General features: G+C 39.5%; 1 protein-coding gene and 1 long non-coding RNA gene across 2 annotated transcripts in view; one reads left to right on the top strand and one right to left on the bottom strand.

Annotated features, from left to right (window-relative positions):
* LOC131413874 (saoe class I histocompatibility antigen, A alpha chain-like) overlaps nucleotides 1–20,162 on the top strand; it is a 257,210-nt gene that overhangs the window by 198,118 nt on the left and 38,930 nt on the right.
* On the bottom strand, nucleotides 5,784–9,628 carry LOC131413882 (uncharacterized). Its single transcript, XR_009222055.1, has 3 exons — nucleotides 9,506–9,628; nucleotides 9,216–9,361; nucleotides 5,784–5,794 (listed from the first exon to the last, which is right to left on the bottom strand). It is a non-coding gene; the product is annotated as an uncharacterized LOC131413882 (long non-coding RNA).

Here is a 20,162-nt window from a genome sequence, read left to right as displayed (position 1 = left end):
GCTAAAGTTTTATATTTTGTGAATATATAAAATTTTGCTATTTTTCTATTGATGTATTTGTGGTTTATTCCAGTTTTTGCTCTAAACATTAGTGCACATGTCTCCTGGGACACACAGGCAAGAAATTCCCCAGAGTGTATGATCAGGAGTAGGACTGCTGGATTATATGGGGTATTTAGTATAACCATACAAGATAATGCTAATGTGATTTCCAAAATGCTTGTACCAATTTAAACTTCTACCAGAAATGTGTAAGTGTTCATGTTGCTTACGTGTTTGTTCTGAAACTGAAATAAACTCAGCTGAAAGGGAGGAAATAAGAGTTGCAAGTCACTTCCTTAGTTGCAGAATCACCCAGGCATTTTTTTCAGACTCTCAATTACTTCCTTTACTTTACTTTTATTCCATATATGTTGGCCTTACACTTTTAGCATAGACACCCAGATAATACTTCCTTTTAGCATAGCCACAAATATCCAATAATAAGAATAAAGAAAGGAGGGAAGGAAGGAGAAAAGACAAAAGGAAATAAAAATATAAGAAAAAAGAGGAGGAGAGGAATTGGAATTGAGCATAGATAACATTTTCAAGGTTCAAGGAACTAAAAGAGATGTAGACAATACCTATAGAATAATAGTAACTCAACAGAGCCTTATTAGCTATCTACTGCTGTGTAACAAATTACACTAAAACTTAGTGGCTTAAAAGAACAAACACCTATTAACTGAGAGAGAATACAAAGACAAGCGAAATAGACCAGATGCTGGTGGGAGAAGTTGGATAGAGAGAGGATTTTACAAGATGGACCTACAAGTAGTAGGTCATTGGTATATGGATGAAAATGATTTTGTTAGTCAGAGTTCTCCAAGAAGCAGATGCCAAGATAGGATTAAACTCAGCAGTATTTTTTTAGGGGAAACACCTATCAGAGAACATGGAGAGGGAGCCAGAAAACGCTGGGCAAGGCAGCAGACTGGGATGCAAGTCCGACCCCAAGTGATGATCAGGAGAGAAGGGTTCTTGGACTGTCCTCAACCACCAGGCAATCTAAGTGAATTGAGTAAGGCTGTAGGGGAATCCTCAAGCCACAGCTGGCCATCAGAGGAGTCCCATGTGTCCCAGGAATGGCCTGCTTTAGTGTCCCTGCTGTGACCAGTCATTGTCTGGGAACGCCTCATGGGAAGCAAGGTCTCTGCACAAATGCTGCCATGGGTTTCAGAGCACAGGAGTGGGGGTCCTGGTGGCTTACTTGGGGATTGTGACTAAACCTTCCTACTTGACGGGTCTGAGCCCTTGGAACTCAAACCCTTCTGTTATGGACTGGATTGTATCCACCCCCAAATTCTTGTTGAAACCCTAACACCTAATGTGACTGTATTTGGAGATAGGGCCCTTAAAGAGGTAATTAAGGCTAAATAAGGTCATAAGGATGGGGCCCTAATCAGATAGGACTGGTATCTTTGTCAGAAGAGGAGGAGACACCAGAGCTAGCACTTCCTCTCTCTTTCTCTCTCTCTCACTCTGTCTCAATTCCCCTGTGCTCACAGAGGAAAGAGTGTGTGAGGACATAGAGAGAAGGTCACTGCAACCTACGAAGAGAGGCCTCACCAGACACTAACTCTGCGGACACCTTGACCTTGGTCTTCTAGACTCCAAAACTGTGAGCAAATAAATTTCTGTTAAGTCACCCAACTTATGGTATTTTGTTATGGCAGCTCAAGCAGCCATTCTCAGGCAAGGTTGCTGCATGTGTCCAGTCACAATTACAGGGAGGAAGGGGGAACTGGGAGGCACCCAAGTCTATTACTGGGGTTCCACACATATTCCTCCTGCTTCCACGTGTGACACAGCCCCATGCCCTCCTGCGGATCAGGGTGGATTACTCCTGCCTTGAGAAAAGGGGACTCCTCTCTTCACCTGCTGGTCTCTGGACACATGGAGTCCAAACTTCCCTGGTGGCAACCATAATGTGTAGCGGTGTAGTTCAATGGACCCTTGTCATATTTTCTTGTAAGAGTGCCTCCCTTTTGGGGACCAGCACCTCCAACCCTGCAGAGCCCAGAGTTGCAAGGAGGAGAAGCACAAAATTCCCCAATGGATGATGGGAAGTAATGGTAAGTGGGGTCACACCTGCTTCCATCCCTTGGTTTGTGGACCCATCTTCTCTTCCTATTGAGAACATGGCACCATATAGAGGTCTGTGATTCAATAAAAACACTACATCCTGAAAGATGGAACCCCATCCCTTCAGGGCATTTCCTCAAAACTGGAGCTTTAGTTACTCCTTCAGAAGGCCTGCCCAGAGTTCTGTGTGGCCAGCAGCCCCTGGATGGTACAGATTGGGATATGACCAGTGGATACCAAGATCATGGCCCATCCTGCACCTCCTTGACTATAAGGTGGGTCCCCCGGTTGGATACTCTGCTAAGAGCAATTCCAAGACCATGGACCAGACATTTCAATAGACCCCAGATCATGGTGCTGGCTGAAGTTCTGATAACAGGAAAGGAAAACTCACACATGGAATAGATGTCTATCCCTGTGGGGATGAACTTCTGGCCCTCCTGGGATGGAAGGAGCTCAAAGCAATCAATTTGTCACTTAGTGGCCAGTTAGTCACTCAACAGATAATGCTATATCAGGGCCCAGTGTTGGTCTCTATTTTTGACAAGTTAGACATTCAACAGTGGCAGTAGCCCTGGTAAGTGGGAGTCAGTGCTGCTGGACCTGTATGTAGACCTCATTCCTGCCATCGTGGTCACTCCATTCAAGTGCCTATCTGCCAGTACTGGGTTGACCAATGATGAAGGCTGGCTAAGGTCAATTTATCTGCTTCATTGCTCAGTGCATCTTCAGGGGTAGATGTTTTCTGATGAGTGTCAACGTGTGATTCAGGCTTAACCACAGATGTACCATTCCCATCTTATTATGGACTGCTGTGGACCTGTCCAATTGGTGACTTAATGAGTTACACAGAACCCAGTGCATATGGTCATTTTTAATCACATAGGTGGTTTGTGTCCCATAGTCAAGCATTCTGTCTTATCAGCGCCCAGTAACACACCTAAAGTTGCTTCTAAACGGGAGCATATTTCTCTGCTGTGGATGGCATGGCTTTACTCCAGAATCCCAGGGAGCAGCATGTAATTCTCCCACTGGTATTTGCCTTTAGCTCCACGTGGCATCTTTTCCACCACCGATACCTCCAACACCATGGGAGGAACTCATGGTGTCTTATTGCAACATAGCCTGGATTTGCTGCAGTGTCATTTCCTGTCCAGTTCCCACTCAAAGCTGACATCCTATGTCACCTAGAATATGGGCCAAACAATATACCTAAGTGTGGAACGTCTTGCTGGCAGAACCCAAAAAGGCCTACCAGGCAGTGTGCCCCCTTCTTTGCAGTGAGGGATGCAAGACACAACTGTGTGTCTTTTACTTTGGAGGGGATAGCCCTGCATGCCCCTAACCACTGGACCTCTAGAACTGGACTGAGGTGGCCACTCCCTGAGTCTGGCAGGTTTATCTTCCACCCTCTGGAGTACACGTGTTTGACCAAGGCCTCCAACCTTCTTTGACTAAAGAAGTATCCAAATCCCTAGAAGGAAGGACCCTGGAACACCATGGCAAGTATGTAGTGGGACAATGCCCTCAGTCCTTCTGCAAAGGAACCTACAGCCGTTTACTCAGGTGACTGTATACCGGGGAAAGAGAAATTGCTAGAAACGTTGAGGAATATTGTACATCAGGTTTGAGCTGACATTGATATCTAGATGCCCACAGCATCATCATATCACCCATTACAGTAGGGACTTACAGATGCCAGGTAATAAATGGAGTCCTGGACAAATTTTGGCTCATAATGGGACCCCTGGTTCCATATATTTATCCTGTTATTTCCCCAATCTCTGAGTGCATAATTGGCATTGATATACTTGGCAATTGGAGTAAGCTCCACATTGGGTCCCTCCCTGGTCTGTGGAGTAAGGTCTCTCATGAGGTAGAAGCCAAAGGGAAACCTCTGAAACTGGTCCCATCCCAGCCAAATGAGGGGTTCACAGGAAGGGGGGTTCCCTAGGGCCCTACATGCTGCAGCTGAGCCATGGTTATGAGCTGGACAGATGGGTCCCCTTCTAAGACTCAGGAGTTGGAGGAGACAGCTGGTGGTTTGCCCAGCCTGTGGGCAGTGCATGGGTGGCTGGACCCTCAGTGCCATGCAGCTCTATGAATAGTGCTTTTTGGGGGCTCAGGAAGCTGGGACCAATTGGTAAGTACCAAACACACACACAGCACAGCAGACCCTCAAAACCAAACACCAATAAACACCCCTTTTCCAGCCCTAGACTCAGCTTTAAAGAATCTGGTCACAGCATTTATTCATTCACTCTCAAATATTTACTGAGTGCCTCTGTACCAGGCATTGTTCCAGACCTGGTGATCAATTAATCAAAACAAACAAAACAGCTGCTCTCTTGATGCTTATAGTCTGATAGGAAAGACAAACAATAAATAAAAACATAATAATAGTTGTAAATTATATGGTATGTGTGCCTGTTATCTATTGCTGGGCAACAAACAGTCCCAAAATAAAACAATAACCTTTTTATTCTCTCTCATTGTGAGAGTTGACTGGCTCAATGGGCAGCTCTTCTGCCCCATGTGACATGAGCTGAGGCTGCAGTCATCTGGAGGCCTGACTGGTCTAGAACACTCAAGAGATATTTGAAGGAAGAACATTCCAGGATCTCCCTTTGCACATACCCAGGGCTCTATGCCAGGGCAGGCACTCAAACTGCAGCAGGAATGGAAGTGGACAGATTTTAAAAAGATTTCCTACCTAACTTTACATCTTAAGGAACTAGAAAAAGAAGAGCAAACTGAGCCCAAAGCTATCAGAGAGAAGGAAATAAGAAAAATTAGCATAGAGAAAAATAAAATAGAGAATAGAAAAACAATAAAGAAAATCAATGAAACCAAAAGGTATTCTTTGAAATATCCATTAAAATTGATAATCCTTTAACTACCTTGACTAAGGAAAAAATATAGAAGACTCAAATTACTAAAACCAGAAAAAATGCAACATTACTACCAATTTTACAGAATCAAAATGGATTATAAGAAATACTATGAACAACTGTATACGAAGAAATTGGAAAACCTAGATGAAATGGACAAATTCTTAGAAACACACAACCTACCAAGACTGAATCATGAAGAAATAGAAAATCTGAATAGACCCATAACTAGTAAGAAGATTGAATCAGTAATCAAAAACAAAGGAAAATCCTAGAATAGATGGCTTCACTGGTGAATCCTAACAAACGTTTGAAGAAGAATAAACACCAATCGTTTTCAAAGTCTTCCAAAAAAACGAAAAAGAGGAAACACTTCCTAACTCATCTATGAGGCCGGCATTACCAAGATCTCAAAACCAGACAAAGACACTACAAGAAAAGAAAACTACATTGACCACCCATTGACCTGGACCCCATAGCGTGGTACGTAAGCCCTAAGCCCTTACAGGAATTTACCCGGGATCATGCCCGAAAATAACCTCACCCCAAATTCAGTCACTTACAGATACCACAGATATACACGTGTTACATTTTAATGTTGTTTTAAAAATTCTGACAAATCAGAAATGGGGATTTAGGAGTGGTGATAATGCAAAAGGGGGAAACTGTGGGATGGGGTTGTCAGGGGTAGGAGGCAGTGGTGTCTCCTTCACCCCCACACCTCGTGTCATCTCCTGATTAGGGACAGAATGGATGAATCCTCTACCATGTCTGTTCAACTGAAGAGAAAACATGGCACAGTTGGAATAAGGCATGGAAAGGCAAAAGCAAGGATGGCAGAAACACACATGTGCATACAAGCAGATATTTGTGGGGTGGGTGGATTCAGAGGATAGACTTCGGAGTGGATAAAGAGAAATAATTTTTTTTTGTATGATTGCATTTTTTTTTGTTTGTTTACTGGAGTAACATTGGTTTAGAACATTGTATAAATTTCAGGTGTACATCATTATACTTCTATTTCTGCATAGATTACATCATGTTCACCACTCAAATACTAATTACAACCCATCACCACACACATGTGCCGAATTATCCCTTTTGCCCTCCTCCCTCCCCCCTTCCCCTCTGGTAACCACCAATCCAATCTCTGTCTCTATGTGTTTGTTTATTGTTGTTATTATCTACTACTTAATGAGGGAAATCATACGGTATTTGACCTTCTCCCTCTGACTTATTTCACTTTGCATAATACCCTCAATGTCCATCCATGTTGTCACAAATGGCTGGATTTCATCGTTTCTTATGGCTGAGTAGTATTCCATTGTGTATATATACCACAGCTTCTTTATCCATTCGTCCCTTGATGGGCACTTAGGTTGCTTCCAAGTCTTGGCTATTGTGAATAACGCTGCAATGAACACAGGGGTGCATGTATCTTTATGTATTGGTGTTTTCAAGTTCTTTGAATAAATACCCAGCAGTGGAATAGCTGGATCATATGGTAGTTCTATCCTTGATTTTTTGAGGAATCTCCATACTGTTTTCCATAGTGGCTGCACCAGTTTGCCCTCCCACCAGCAGTGTATGAGAGTTCCCTTCTCTCCACATCCTCTCCAACACATGTTGTTTCCTGTCTTGTTAATTATAGCCATTCTGAAGGGCATGAGCTGATATCTCATTGTAGTTTTGATTTGCATTTCCCTGATAGTTAATGATTTTGACGTCTTTTCATGTGTCTGTTGGCTATCTGTATATCTTCTTTGGAAAAACGTCTTTCAGGTCTTTTGCCCATTTTTTTAATTGGGTTGGTAGTTTTTTTGTTGTTGAGATGCATCAGTTCTTTGTATATTTTGGAGAATAAGCCCTTATCAGATGTATGGTTTGCAAATATCTTCTCCCAATTGTTAGGTTGTCTTTTAGTTTTGTGGATGGTTTCCTTTGCTGTGCAGAAGCTTTTTAGTTTGATGTAGTCCCATTTGTTTATTTTTTCTTTTGTTTCTCTTGCCTGGTCAGGCATGGTGCTTGAAAATATGCTGCTAAGACTAATGTCGAAGAGGGTACTGCCTATGTTTTCTTCTAGAAGTTTCATAGTTTCAGGTCTTACATTCAAGCCTTTAATCCATTTGGAGTTAATTTTTGTGTGTGGTGTAAGGTAAGGGTCTACTTTCACTTTTTTGCGTGTGGCTATCCAGTTTTCCCAACACCATTTGTTGAAGAGAATTTCTTTTCTCCATTGTATGTTCTTGGCTCCTTTGTCAAAGATTAGCTGTCCATAGATGTGTGGGTTTATTTCTGGGCTTTCGATTCTATTCCATTGATCTGTGTGTCTGTTTTTGTGCCAGTACCATGCTGTTTTGGTTATTATAGCTTTGTAGTATATTTGGAAATCAGGGAGTGTGATACCTCCAGCTTTGTTCTTTTTTCTCAGGATTCCTTTGCCTATTCGGGGTCTTTTGTTGTTCCACATAAATTTTAGGATTCTTTGTTCTATTTCTGTGAAAAGTGTTGTTGGAACTTTGATAGGGCTTGCATTGAATCTATAGATGGCTTTAGGAAGTATGGACATCTTAACTATGTTAATTCTTCCAATCCAAGAGCACGGAATATCTTTCCATTTCTTTGTGTCTTCTTCAATTTATTTCAGCAATGTTTTATAGTTTTCCATGTACAGCTCTTTCACCTCTTTGGTTAAGTTTATGCCTAGGTATTTTATTCTTTTTGTTGCAATTGTAAATGGGATGGTATTCTTAATTTCTCTTTCTGCTACTTCCTTGTTAGTGTATAGAAATGCAACTGATTTTTGTATGTTGATTTTGTATCCTGCAACTTTACCATATTCGTTTATTACTTCTAAAAGTTTTCTGGTGGATTCTTTAGGGTTTTCTAGATATAAAATCATGTCATCTGCAAATAGTGGCAGTTTCACTTCTTCCTTTCCAGTTTGGATCCCTTTTATTTCTTTCTCTTGCCTGATTGCTCTGGCTAGGACTTCCAGTACTATGTTAAATAGGAGTGGTGACAGTGGGCATCCTTGTCTAGTTCCTGTTCTTAGAGGGATAGCTTTCAGTTTTTCACCATTGAGGATGATATTAGCTGTGGGTTTCTCATATATGGTCTTTATTATGTTGAGGTACTTTCCTTCTATACCCATTTTATTCAGAGTTTTTATCATAAATGCATGCTGTATCTTGTCAAATGCTTTCTCTGCATCTATTGAGATGATCATGTGATTTTTGTTCTTCATTTTATTAATGTGGTGTATCACGTTGATTGATTTGTGAATGTTAAATCATCCCTGCATACCTGGAATAAATCCCACTTCATCATGGTGTATAATCTTTTTAATGTATTGTTATATGCGATTTGCTAGTATTTTGTTGAGGATTTTTGCATCGATGTTCATCAGTGATATTGGCCTGTAATTTTCTTTTTTTGGGTTATCTTTGTCTGGTTTTGGTATCAGGGTAATGTTGGCTTCGTAGAACGAGTTAGGGAGCTTCCCCCCCTCCTCAATTTTTTGGAAGAGTTTGAGAAGGATAGGTATTAAGTCTTCTTTGAATGTTTGGTAGAATTCACCAGGGTAGCCGTCTGGTCCTGTACTTTTATTTTTGGGGAGGTTTTTGATTACTGTTTCGATCTCCTTACTGGTGATTGGTCTATTCAAATTCTCTAGTTCTTCTTGATCCAGTTTTGGAAGGTTGTGTGATTCTAAGAATTTATCCATTTCTTCCAGATTGTCGAATTGGTTGGCATATAGCTTTGCATAGCAGTCAAGAGAAATAATTTAATGAGAGAGGAAAGGACCCTACATAGAGATCCACAAAACATCCCAACACAGCCTCAAGACCAGAGGACCATGAACTTGTCAAGCACCCATTATGTATTAGGTGTTTATTACATGCAAGATAGGATTTAAGACAAATACAGTCATGCGTCACTTACCAACAGGGATACATTCTGAGAAATGTGTTGTTAGGCGATGTCATCACTGTGGGAACATCATAGAGTGTACTTACACAAACCTAGATGGTAGAGCCTACTACACACCCAGGATATATGGTGGTAATCTTATGGGACCACCATCGTATATGCAGTCTGTCATTGACAAAAACGTTGCTATACGGTACGTGACTGTCCCCTACGGAACAAGGAGAATCTAAAGAGTTGGGGAGCCAGTTTCATGACATCAATATTCACTGTAGGAGGAGATGTCTGTCTCATCAGGCAGCTCACTAATATGGACCTCAAAGTGATCTTGCACATCATTGAGGATCTTGGCATCATTCTCATCTGATATAAACGTGGTGGATGACATTGGTGCCTAAACGGCCTGCTCTGGCCACCTGGAAGGAGAGAGGGTAGGACTGGAAGACCCCAAATAGAAAAGACACCCAAAAGGAGGGATGAAGATATAAGGCATGAAAAGATAAAGAAAAAAAATGTGATGGGAGAGGACACTGGAATGTCCTTCTGGGTGTGGGGCTTACCCGATGCAGGTAGGTGTCGGAATCCTCAGGAATGTTGGAGCTAAAGGCAATGTTCACTCACTTGATGTCCATGCCTTGGCCGAATAGGTTGGTAGCCACAAGAATTTGTCATTGAAAGTCTTTAAACTCCTCAAACAATGAACGAATTGTGAGAAAGAAAATTAGAAAAATGTTGAAATCATTGAAAGAACTCATCAAGGTCACAAAATATCTTCCCCATCTCTGACTCACTTCTTCTCCTGGGGCATCCCACGGTGGATGGCAATGGCTGGGAAGTTCTGCTCCACCAGGAGCTGGGCCAGGGCAATGCAACGCTGCACAGACTTCACAAAGATCACTACCTGTGTGTGTGTGAGTGAGAAGAGGGTCCAAGGATGTGTATGTGTGAGAGAACCAAAATATGTGCAAGAGTGAAAGTTTTCAGTAATTACACTCTTCCAAAGGAATTCCTCTAAGTCCCTATTATTCCCCACCACATATTTCCTCTTCTGCTCGAAATATAACTTACCCTTTCCTTTTTTTCCTTTTGAACCTTTTCTTCACACCATACACATGCAAAAAAACATCAATTAAAATCTATAAAATTTCAGAAAAGATTATTTTATGACTATGATTTAAGAAAGAATTTCTTTTTTGTGTGTGTGAGGAAGATTAGCCCTGAGCTAATATCTGTCACCAATCCTCCTCTTTTTGCTGAGGAAGACTGGCCCTGGGCTAACATCCGTGCTCATCTTCCTCTACTTTACATAGGGACGCCACCACAGCATGGCTTGACAAGCAGTGCATCGGTGCACACCTGGGATCCAAACCCCAGGCCGCCTCAGTGGAGCACACGCACTTAACTGCTATGCCACTGGGCTAGCCCAGGAAAGAATTTCTTAAACAGAACAAAGAAGACATTTGCAATAGAGAAAAATTTTATACATATTACTAGCTTAAAACTAATAACTGCTGTTCATCAAAAGACATCATTTAAAAAGTGAAAAGATAAGCCATATATTGGGAGAAATTATTTGTCACACGTTACCAACCAAGGACTGACTAATACACAGAATATATAAAAACTGCTTAAGAAAGACTACTTAAGAGATGAATGGTCTAATGCTTCTAATTTGCCAAACTCAAATGGAAGCCCATAGGCAAGGGAGCACTTGGAGGTATAGTAGTCCATACCATAAGTAGTTGATAGAGGATAGTCTCGCAGGGTACAGAGCATGGTGAGTACAGGGGAAGTGGATGAATGGGAAAATCACAAAAGAAGAAATCTAAATGATAAACAGACATGCTGAGATGTACTTTACCTCATTAGCTGAGGGAAATGCAAATTAAACCATAATGACAACATTGAAAACATATGCCACGTGAAAGAACCTAGTGACAAAGAACCACATATTGTATGATTCCACTTTTAAGAAATGTCCATAATAGGCAAATCTATAGAGACAGAAGGTCGATTAGTGCTTGCATAGGGCTGGGGGAAAGGTGATGGGAGAAATGAGGAGTGACTGCTAATAAGTATGAGATTTCTTTTAAGGGTGATAAAAATGTCCTAAAATTGGTTGTGATTGTTGCACAACTCTGTGAATATACTGAAAACCACTGAATTGTATACTTTAAATCGTTTAAGTGTATGTGAATCATATCTCAATAAAGTTGTAATAAAAAAACCATAACGAAATACTATGACAAATTCACTAGAATCTCTAAATTACAATGATTGACTATGAAAGAATGACGTCAACACAGATGGTGGAATAGGAAGCATCAGTGATGCACATCTCCACCTGGACAACAATTGCACTGGTAGAATATGTCCCATGTAACTATTTTGGAATGTTAGAGTCTATTAAAGTCTTGCAACTCCCAAGGGAAGCCTTGGATGGTAGATTGTGGTTGATTTCAGTCAATTTCAGCCTAGCACCATAGAGGCTACCCACCCCCCCACCCTCCAGGCCTGTTGCAGGCAGCCAGCAGGAGTCACTAGAACAGCTTGAACACAGATTGCAGGACCTAAGGTGAGCAATTAGGACCCTGTCCTCCAAATATCAGGGATAAGTGTTCTGATTGCTGCTTGCTGCTTTTGATCAAGGAGGTACATCAAAGAGGCAGGCAGTCATGTTTTCAACTCCCACTGCCATTATTACAAGCTTCTTCTCCTCTGGTTGAAGCAAGCTCAAGGGTATTTAAAGGGCTTGGGGGGTTTTTCTCCCTTCATTTTTCTTTTTTTTTTTTTTTTTAATTTTGGGATGTAGGCTTATAAGGACTAGAACATCCAAAAGCAACTGCAAATACAGGGAAATTAAGAAAGTTACTGCATATCCCCAGGGAAAGGTGCAGGCTCATAAAAGATCTGAGAAGTTCCTGAGTATACACCTCTGGATGATTCCTGGCACAGAGACACCCTACACAACAAAAACAACCAAAAGACAAAAGCAAAAAGCAAAACACCCAGAAAACCCAGAGGGGGAGAATCTGATTTCCGAGTTATCACATTATAAGATTCAAATGTTTAGTTTTCAAAATAAAAATCACAAGGCATACAAAGAAACAGAAAAGTGTGACCCATTCAAAGAAAAAAAATAAACAGAACTGTCTCTGTGAAAGAACAGATAGCAAACTTAGTAGACAAAGACTTTAAAACAACTGTCTTAAAGACATTCAAACTGAAGTAAGCGTGATGGCAGACTAGGAGGTCCCAACACTCATATCCTCCATAAAAATAACAAAAATAAAAAAAAATCAAAAAGTAAAAATAAAAATTAATTAATTAATTAAAATATGTAGGGTACAACACCTGCTTCTGAATAAATAAATAAACAACTACAAATTGATGCAAATAGCTCTGGGAAAGTTCTGGACCATAATGAAGAAAAAGCAGAAACTGTAGAGCACAAAAACCAAGAATGGCTGCATAGAAAAGCATAGGAAGCAGTTTAGCTGCATCATCCCATCCTTCAGTCTGGAGCAGCTCAGCACCAAGAAAGATCCCCTTAGAGGGATTTCACCCCACAGGGAAAAGGAGAACAGGAGGACTCCAGCAATCCTCTCCCCGGGACATCGGCATCCTTTGCTACCAAGAACCCACATAGTCTTCACTAATGCTGAACCTAGCTGACGGAGCTGCCCTGAGTCCCTGCCACTTCATCTCCTTCCCAGGGCGGAGCTCTTGCTATGGTGAGACCTGCCTCCAGGGCATTGCTCTGCTCTGCTCTCCAGGATTGAGACACCACAGCACCTCACCATCTACGGGCACTGGAGCTGCAGCTGCACTGTGCTCGGCCCCCTGGGTCCAGAATTGGAGCTTTGACCCACTAATACTGAAGCCATGCAACTGCTGTTCTACACTCCTCCCTCTGGATCTTGAACCTGGGCTTTGACCCGCCATCACATAGGTGGTCCTGGTGCTATATGCGCTGCCGCCTGCATCCTAAGTCAGGTCTTTGACCTGCAATCACCAAGGTGGAGCTTCTGCTGTTCTGCACCTGCCCTCTGGGTCCTAAATCATTGCTTTAACCTGCCATCACTGGGGCTGAGCTGCCTTTGCTCTGTGCCCCATCCTCTGGGTCCTAAGTTGTGCCTTTGATCCATCATCACCAGGTCCGTGCTGCTGCTGCTCTGTGTCCTGCCTGCTGAGTCCTGAGTCACAGCTTTGACCCACCATCACCAGGGCCACAGTGCTGATGCCCTGTGCCCCACTCCCTGGTCCCTAAGTTGAGGCTTTGACCCATCATCACTGGGGCATGCTGCTTCTGTGCCATGTCCCCTGGGCCCAGGCCACTGCTGCACCCTATCATCCCTGGACTCCTGCTACTACTGTGTCCTGCTCCTTCCCTAGGGCTTGAGTCACTACTGCAAGCCTCAGAGAACCAGACCCCAGGTCTGTTGGTGATCTGCACATGCCTGGACCTCAGAGACCAATGCCACTGCCACAGAAATTGCTCTTGTGCCCCAGGACCCAAGTGCTCTGTTAGTTCTGCACACCTCTAAGACCCAGACCCCAGCTCCACTGCCCTCTGAGTGCCGGTGCACCAGACCCAGTACTAAGAAAGATGCCCTTGACTAGAACTTTCCCCCATAAGCAAGAAGGAGAATAGGAGGATCCTAGAAGCCTTAGCTTCTACTACCAACACTGACATCTGTAGCCTTGCCAACCAAGGACCCCCAGAGTCTTTGTCAATGTTGACCTCAGCTGACAGAGCTGCACAGAGACTACACCACTGCACCCTTTCTAGAACTGGAAATGCTGCACCCCACCAGGCCACCACTCTTGCACCACTTTCAGGTGAAAGTCTTTCCCCACTGAAGCCAGTCTGAAAAGTCTGGAAGAGGTGACTACTCCTGTAAATGCACAGGAATCAATATAAAGCCACTAGAAACACTAAAAAGCACAGAAACATGACACTACAAAAGGAACACAATAATCTTCCAGTAGTTGATCCCAAAGAAATGAAGATCTGTGAGTTACCCAAAAAGAAATTCGAAATAATTATTTTAAGGAAGCTCAGCAAGATTGAAGAGATTAATACAAAAACTTTACAGGCCATGAGAGAGGGGGCGATATATTCAAAGTACTCGAAGAAAAAAGCTGCCAATCAAAAATACTTTATCTAGCAACATCATCATTCAGAAATGAAAGAGAGATAAAAACTTTCCCAGACAAACAAAATCTAAGGGAGTTCATCACCACTAGACATGCCGTATGAGAAATGCTAAAGGGATTTATTCAAATGGAAATGAAAGGACACTAATTAGTAATATGAAAACATATGAAAGTATAAATGCACTGGTAAAGATAATTATATAAAGATAATAAAGATAATACTCTAGTACTGTATGGTTGGAGTATAAATCATTTTTAACTCTAGTACAAAGGTTAAAAGACAAAGTTAAAAATAACTATAGCTACAATATTTTGTTAATGAATACACAATATAAAAAGATGTAAATTGTGACATCAACAACATAAAATGTGGGGAAAGGAGTAAATATGTAGAGTTTTTTATGCAATTGAAGTTAAGTTGATATCAGCGTAAAATAGACTGCTATAACTATAAGATGTATTATGAAAGCCTCATGGTAACCACAAAGCAAAAACCTATAGTAGATACACAAACAATAAAGAAAAAAGAATCAAAGCATTCCACTCCAAAAATAATCAATTCACAATGGAAGACAGAAAGAGAGGAAGAAAGGAGCAAAGGAACTACAAACAATCAGAAAACAATTAACAAAATAGTAAGTCCTTACCTATCAACAATTACTCTAAATATGAATGGATTAAATTCTCCAATCAAAAGATATAGAGTGGCTGAATGTTTTTTTTTTTTTTTTTAAAGGACTGTATGTTGCCTGCAAGAGACTCACTTTAGATCTAAGGACACTCATAGACTCAAAGCGAAGGGATAGAAAAAGTATTCCATGCAAATGGAAGCCAAAAAAGAGCAGGAGTAGCTATGCTTATATCAGACAAAAGCTGTAACAAGAGACAAAGAAGGTCATTATATAATGAAATAGGATCAATTCACCAAGAAGATATAACAATTATAAACATATATGCACCTAACATTGGAGCTCCTAAATATATTAAGCAATTATAAACAGATCTGAAGGCAGAAACAGACAGCAATTCAATAACAGTAGGGGACTTCAACACCTCACTTTCAACAACGGATAGATCATTCAGACAGAAAATTATAAGGAAATATTGGACTTGAGCTATACTTTAGACATATACAGATCTAACAGACATATATAGAATATTACATTCAATGGCAGCATAATACACATTCTTTCCAAGTGCACACGGAGCATTATCCAGGATAGCTCAAGTGTTAGGTCACAAAACAAGTCTTAACATATTTAAGAATACAAAAATCATATTAGTATCTTTTCCAACCACAATGATATGAAACTAGAAACCAATAACAGGAGGGAAACTGTAAAATTCACAAATATGTGGAACACCACACATTAAACACCACACTCCTAAACAACCATAGGTCAAAGGCTAAATCAAAAGGGAAATCAAAAAATATCTTCAGGTAAGCAAAAAAGGAAACAGAACATACCAAATCTTATGGGATGCAGTAAAAGCAGTTCTAAGAGGAAAGTTTATAGTAATAAATGCCTACATTAAGAAAGATTACAAATAAACAACATTACACCTCAAGGAGCTAGAAAAAGGAAAATAAACTAAGCTCAAAGTTAGTAGAAGGAAGAAAGTAACAAATAGAGTGTAAATAAATGAAATAGCAACTAAAAACATGATAGAAAAGATCAATGAAACTAAGAGTTGGGTTTTTGATAAGATAAACAAAATTGACAAACCTTTAGCTACACTAAGGAAAAAGAAAGATGACTCAAATAAATAAAATTATAAACAAAAGAGGAGATATTAAACTGATAACACAGAAATACATAGGATCATAAGACTCTACTATGAACAATTATATGCCAACAAATTAGATAACCTAGAAATATTGGATAAATTCCTAGAAACATACAACTTACCAAGACTAAATCATGAAGAAATAGAAAATCTGAACAGACCAATTACTAGTAAGGAGATTGAATCAGTAATCAAAAATGTCCCAACGAAGAAAAGCCCAGGACCAGATGGCTTCAATTGTGAATTCTACCAAACATTTAAAGAAGAATTAATACCAGTCTTTCTCAAACTCTTCCAAAACATTGAAGAGGAAGGAACACTTCCAAACTCATTTTATGTGGCCAGCATTACCCTGATATCAAAGCCAGACAAGGACACTACAAGAAAAAAAAAACTACAGGTCAATATCTGGTGAACATAGATGCAAAAATCCTCAACAAAATGCTAGCAATACAAATTCAAGAGCTCTTTAAAATACACCATTATCAAGTGGGATTTATCCCTGGAATCCAATGATGGTTCAACATACACAAATTAGTAAATGTGATACGTGACATTAACAGAAAGAAGGATTAAAAATCATATGATCACCTCAATAGATGCAGAAAAAGCATTTGACAAAATTCAACATCCTTTCCTGATAAAACTCTCAACAAATTGGTATAGAAGGAATGTACCTCAACATAATAAATGCCATATAGGACAAGCCCACAGCTAACATCATACTCAATGGTGAAATGCTAAAAGCCTTTCAAAACTCTAAGATGATGAACAAGACAAAGATGCTGACTCATGCCACTTCTATTAATATAGTGCTGGAAGTTCTAGCCAGAGCACTTAGGCAAGAAAAAGAAATAAAAGTCATCCAAATTCGAAAGGAAGAAGTAAAATTGTCTGTTTGCAAATGAAATAATGTTTTTCCTTTTAAGATTTACTCTCTTAGCAACTTTCAAATGTACAATACGGTATTGTTAACTATAGTCACCATGCTGTATGTTACATCCCCATGGCTTATTTATTTTATAACTGGAAATTTGTACATTTTGACCCCCTTTACCCATTTCACCCCCCTACTCCCCACCTCTGGCAAGTAGCAATCTGTTCACTGTATCTGTGAGCTTGTTTTTTTGTTTTCTGTTTTGTTTGTTTTTAGATTCCACATATAAGTGAAATCATACAGTATTTGTCTTTGTCTGATTTATTTCATTTAGCATGATATCCTCAAGTTCCATTCATGTTGTTTCAAATGGCAAGATTTCATTATTTTTATGGCTGAATAATATTCCATTATATATATATATTTTATTGTGTGTATATATATATATACACACACAATGGAATATTATACAGTGTATATACATATGCATATATATATGCATATACACGATTTATATATATCATTTTCTTTATCTGTTCATCCATTGTTGGACACTTAGGTTGTTTCCATATCTTGATTATGACATAATCTTATATATAGAAAATCCTAAGGACTCCAACAAAAAACTTAAGAACTAATAACAAATTCAATAAAGTTGCAGGATACAAAATCAATATACAAAAATCAGTTGTGTTTCTACACGCTAACAACAAAAATCTGAAAGAGAAATTAAGAAAGCAATTGCATTTACAATAGCATTAAAAACAATAAAATACTTAGGAATAAATTTAACCAAGTGAAAGACATGCATACTGAAAACTGTAAGACACTGCTGAGAAACATTTAAGAAGAGACAAATGAATGGAAAGCTACCCCATGTTCTTGGATTGGAAGAATTAATATTGTTAAAATATTCATACTATCAAAGTGATCTACAGACTCAGTGCGATCTCCATCAATAGTCCATTGGCAGCTTTTAAAGAAACAGCAAAAGCTATCCTAAAATTCATATGGAACCACAAAAGACTCTGAATAGCCAAAACAATCCTGAGAAAGAACAACAAAGCTGGAAGCATTACACTTTCTGATTTCAAATTATATTACAAAGCTATAGTAATCAAAACAGTATGGTACTGGCATAAATAGGCATATAGAACAATGGGACAGAACAGAGAGCCCAGAAATAAACCCTGCATATATGGTCAATAGCACACAACAGGGAAAGGATAGTCTCTTCAATAAATGGTTTTGGGAAAACTGGATACCTACATGTAAGAGAATGACACTGCCTCCCTATCTTACACCACTCACAAAAATTCACTTGAAATGGATTAAAGACTTAAATGGAAGAAGTGAAACCAAAAAACTCCTAGAAGAAAACCTAGGAAAAAAGCTCCTTGTCATTGGTATTGGCAATGATTTTTGGGATATGAGACCAAAAGCACAAGACACAAAAGTTAAAATAAACAAGTAGGACTACATCAACTAAAAAGCTTCCACACAGCAAAAGTAAACCATAAATAAAATGTAAAGGCAACCTATGGATGGGAGAAAATATTTGCAACTCATATATCTGATAAGAGGTTAATATCCAAAATATATTTAACACATACAAATCAATAGGAAAATAATAATCCAATTAAAAATTAGGCAGCAGATCTGAATAGACATTTTTCAAAAGAAGACTTACAAATTGTCAATAGGTACATGAAAAGCTGCTCAACATCACTAATCATCAGGAAAATGCAACTCAAAACCACAATGAGATATCAAATCATACCTGTTAGGATGGCTATTTTCAAAAAGACAAGAGATAACAAATGTTGGCAAGGGTGTGGAGAAACGGAAACTCTTGTACCTTGTGGTTAAAAATATAAAGTGGTACAGCCATTATGAAAAACACTATGGAGGTTCCTGAAAATTTTTTAAATAGAACTACCATGTGACCCAGCAATCCCACCACAGGGTACACATCAAAGGAAACAAAATCCATTTCTCAAAGTGATATCCGCACTCCCATGTTCACTGCAGCATTATTCACAATAGGCAAGGTTTGGAAACAACCTAAGTGGTATCCATCAGTGGAAAAATGGATAAAAAATGTGATGTATCTATATATGAATAATATCCCATTATATATACATATGTATATGCAAGAATAATATCCAGCTAGATAAAAGAAGGAAATACTGCCATTTGTGATAACATGAATAAGCTTGGAGGGCATTATGCTAAGTGAAATAAGCCAGACAGAGAAAGAAAAATACTATATGGTATCATTTATAGATGGAATCTAAAAAAAACAAAAACAAAAACAAAAAAAAAACTGATCATAGAAACGGAGAGTAGAATGGTATTTTACAGGGGTTGCAAGCTGGGGGAAGTGGGAATTGGGGAAATATAGGTCAAAGGTTATAAACTTTCAGTCATAAGATAAAAAAGTGCTGAGGATCTAATGTACAGCATGGTGACTATAGTTAATAGTACAGTATTATATACTTGAAATTTGCTGCGAGTAAATATTAAGCTTTCTTACCACACAAAAAAAGATGCTCAAAGAGCTGAATGAAGATGTGTATAAAGTCCATAGAATGATGTATGAACAAAATGGAAATATCAATAAAGAGATAGAAAACATAAATAAGAACACTGCCTTTACTCCCCAACATTTCTAAAGCTGAAAACTACAAAAATATTTGTAGTTTTGTTGTGAAAAGAAAATTCTTAGACTGATTCAAAAGCAGTTTTGCTGAGGCAGAAGAAAGAATCAGTGCACTTAAAGATAGGACATATAAAATTATTGTGTCTGAGTGACAGAAAGAAAAAAGATTGGAGAAAAGCAAACAGAGTCTAAGGGACTTGTGGGACATTATCATATGGATCAATATATGCATTTAGTGAGTCCCAGGAGGTGAAGAGAGAGAGAAAGGGGCAGAGATTTTATTTGAAGAAAAAGTGGTCAAAAAATCCCAAATTTGAGGAAAGACATGAATATAAACATCCAAGTAGCTCAACAAATTCTAGGTAGGATAAATTCAAAGAGATCTGTAGTGACACACATTACAAGCAAACTGTAGAAAGCCAGAGAGAATCTTGAATTCAGCAAGAGAAAAGTGACTTGTCACATACAAGGGCTTCCTAACAATTTATCAGCAGATTTCTTTTTTTTTTTTTTAATTTATTTTTCCCCCAAAGCCCCAGTAGATAGTTGTATGTCATAGTTGCACATCCCTCTAGTTGCTGTATGTGGGACGCGGCCTCAGCATGGCCGGAGAAGCGGTGCGTTGGTGCGAGCCCGGGATCCGAACCCGGGCTGCCAGCACCGGAGCGCATGCACTTAACCACTAAGCCACGGGGCCGGCCCTATCAGCAGATTTCTCATCAGAAACTTT

The sequence above is a fragment of the Diceros bicornis genome, chromosome 14 (assembly GCF_020826845.1).
Source record: "Diceros bicornis minor isolate mBicDic1 chromosome 14, mDicBic1.mat.cur, whole genome shotgun sequence".
Taxonomy (NCBI): Eukaryota; Metazoa; Chordata; class Mammalia; order Perissodactyla; family Rhinocerotidae; genus Diceros; species Diceros bicornis.
The sequence above is the reverse complement of the archived record's forward strand: the minus strand, read 5'-3'. Positions and strand labels throughout refer to the sequence as shown.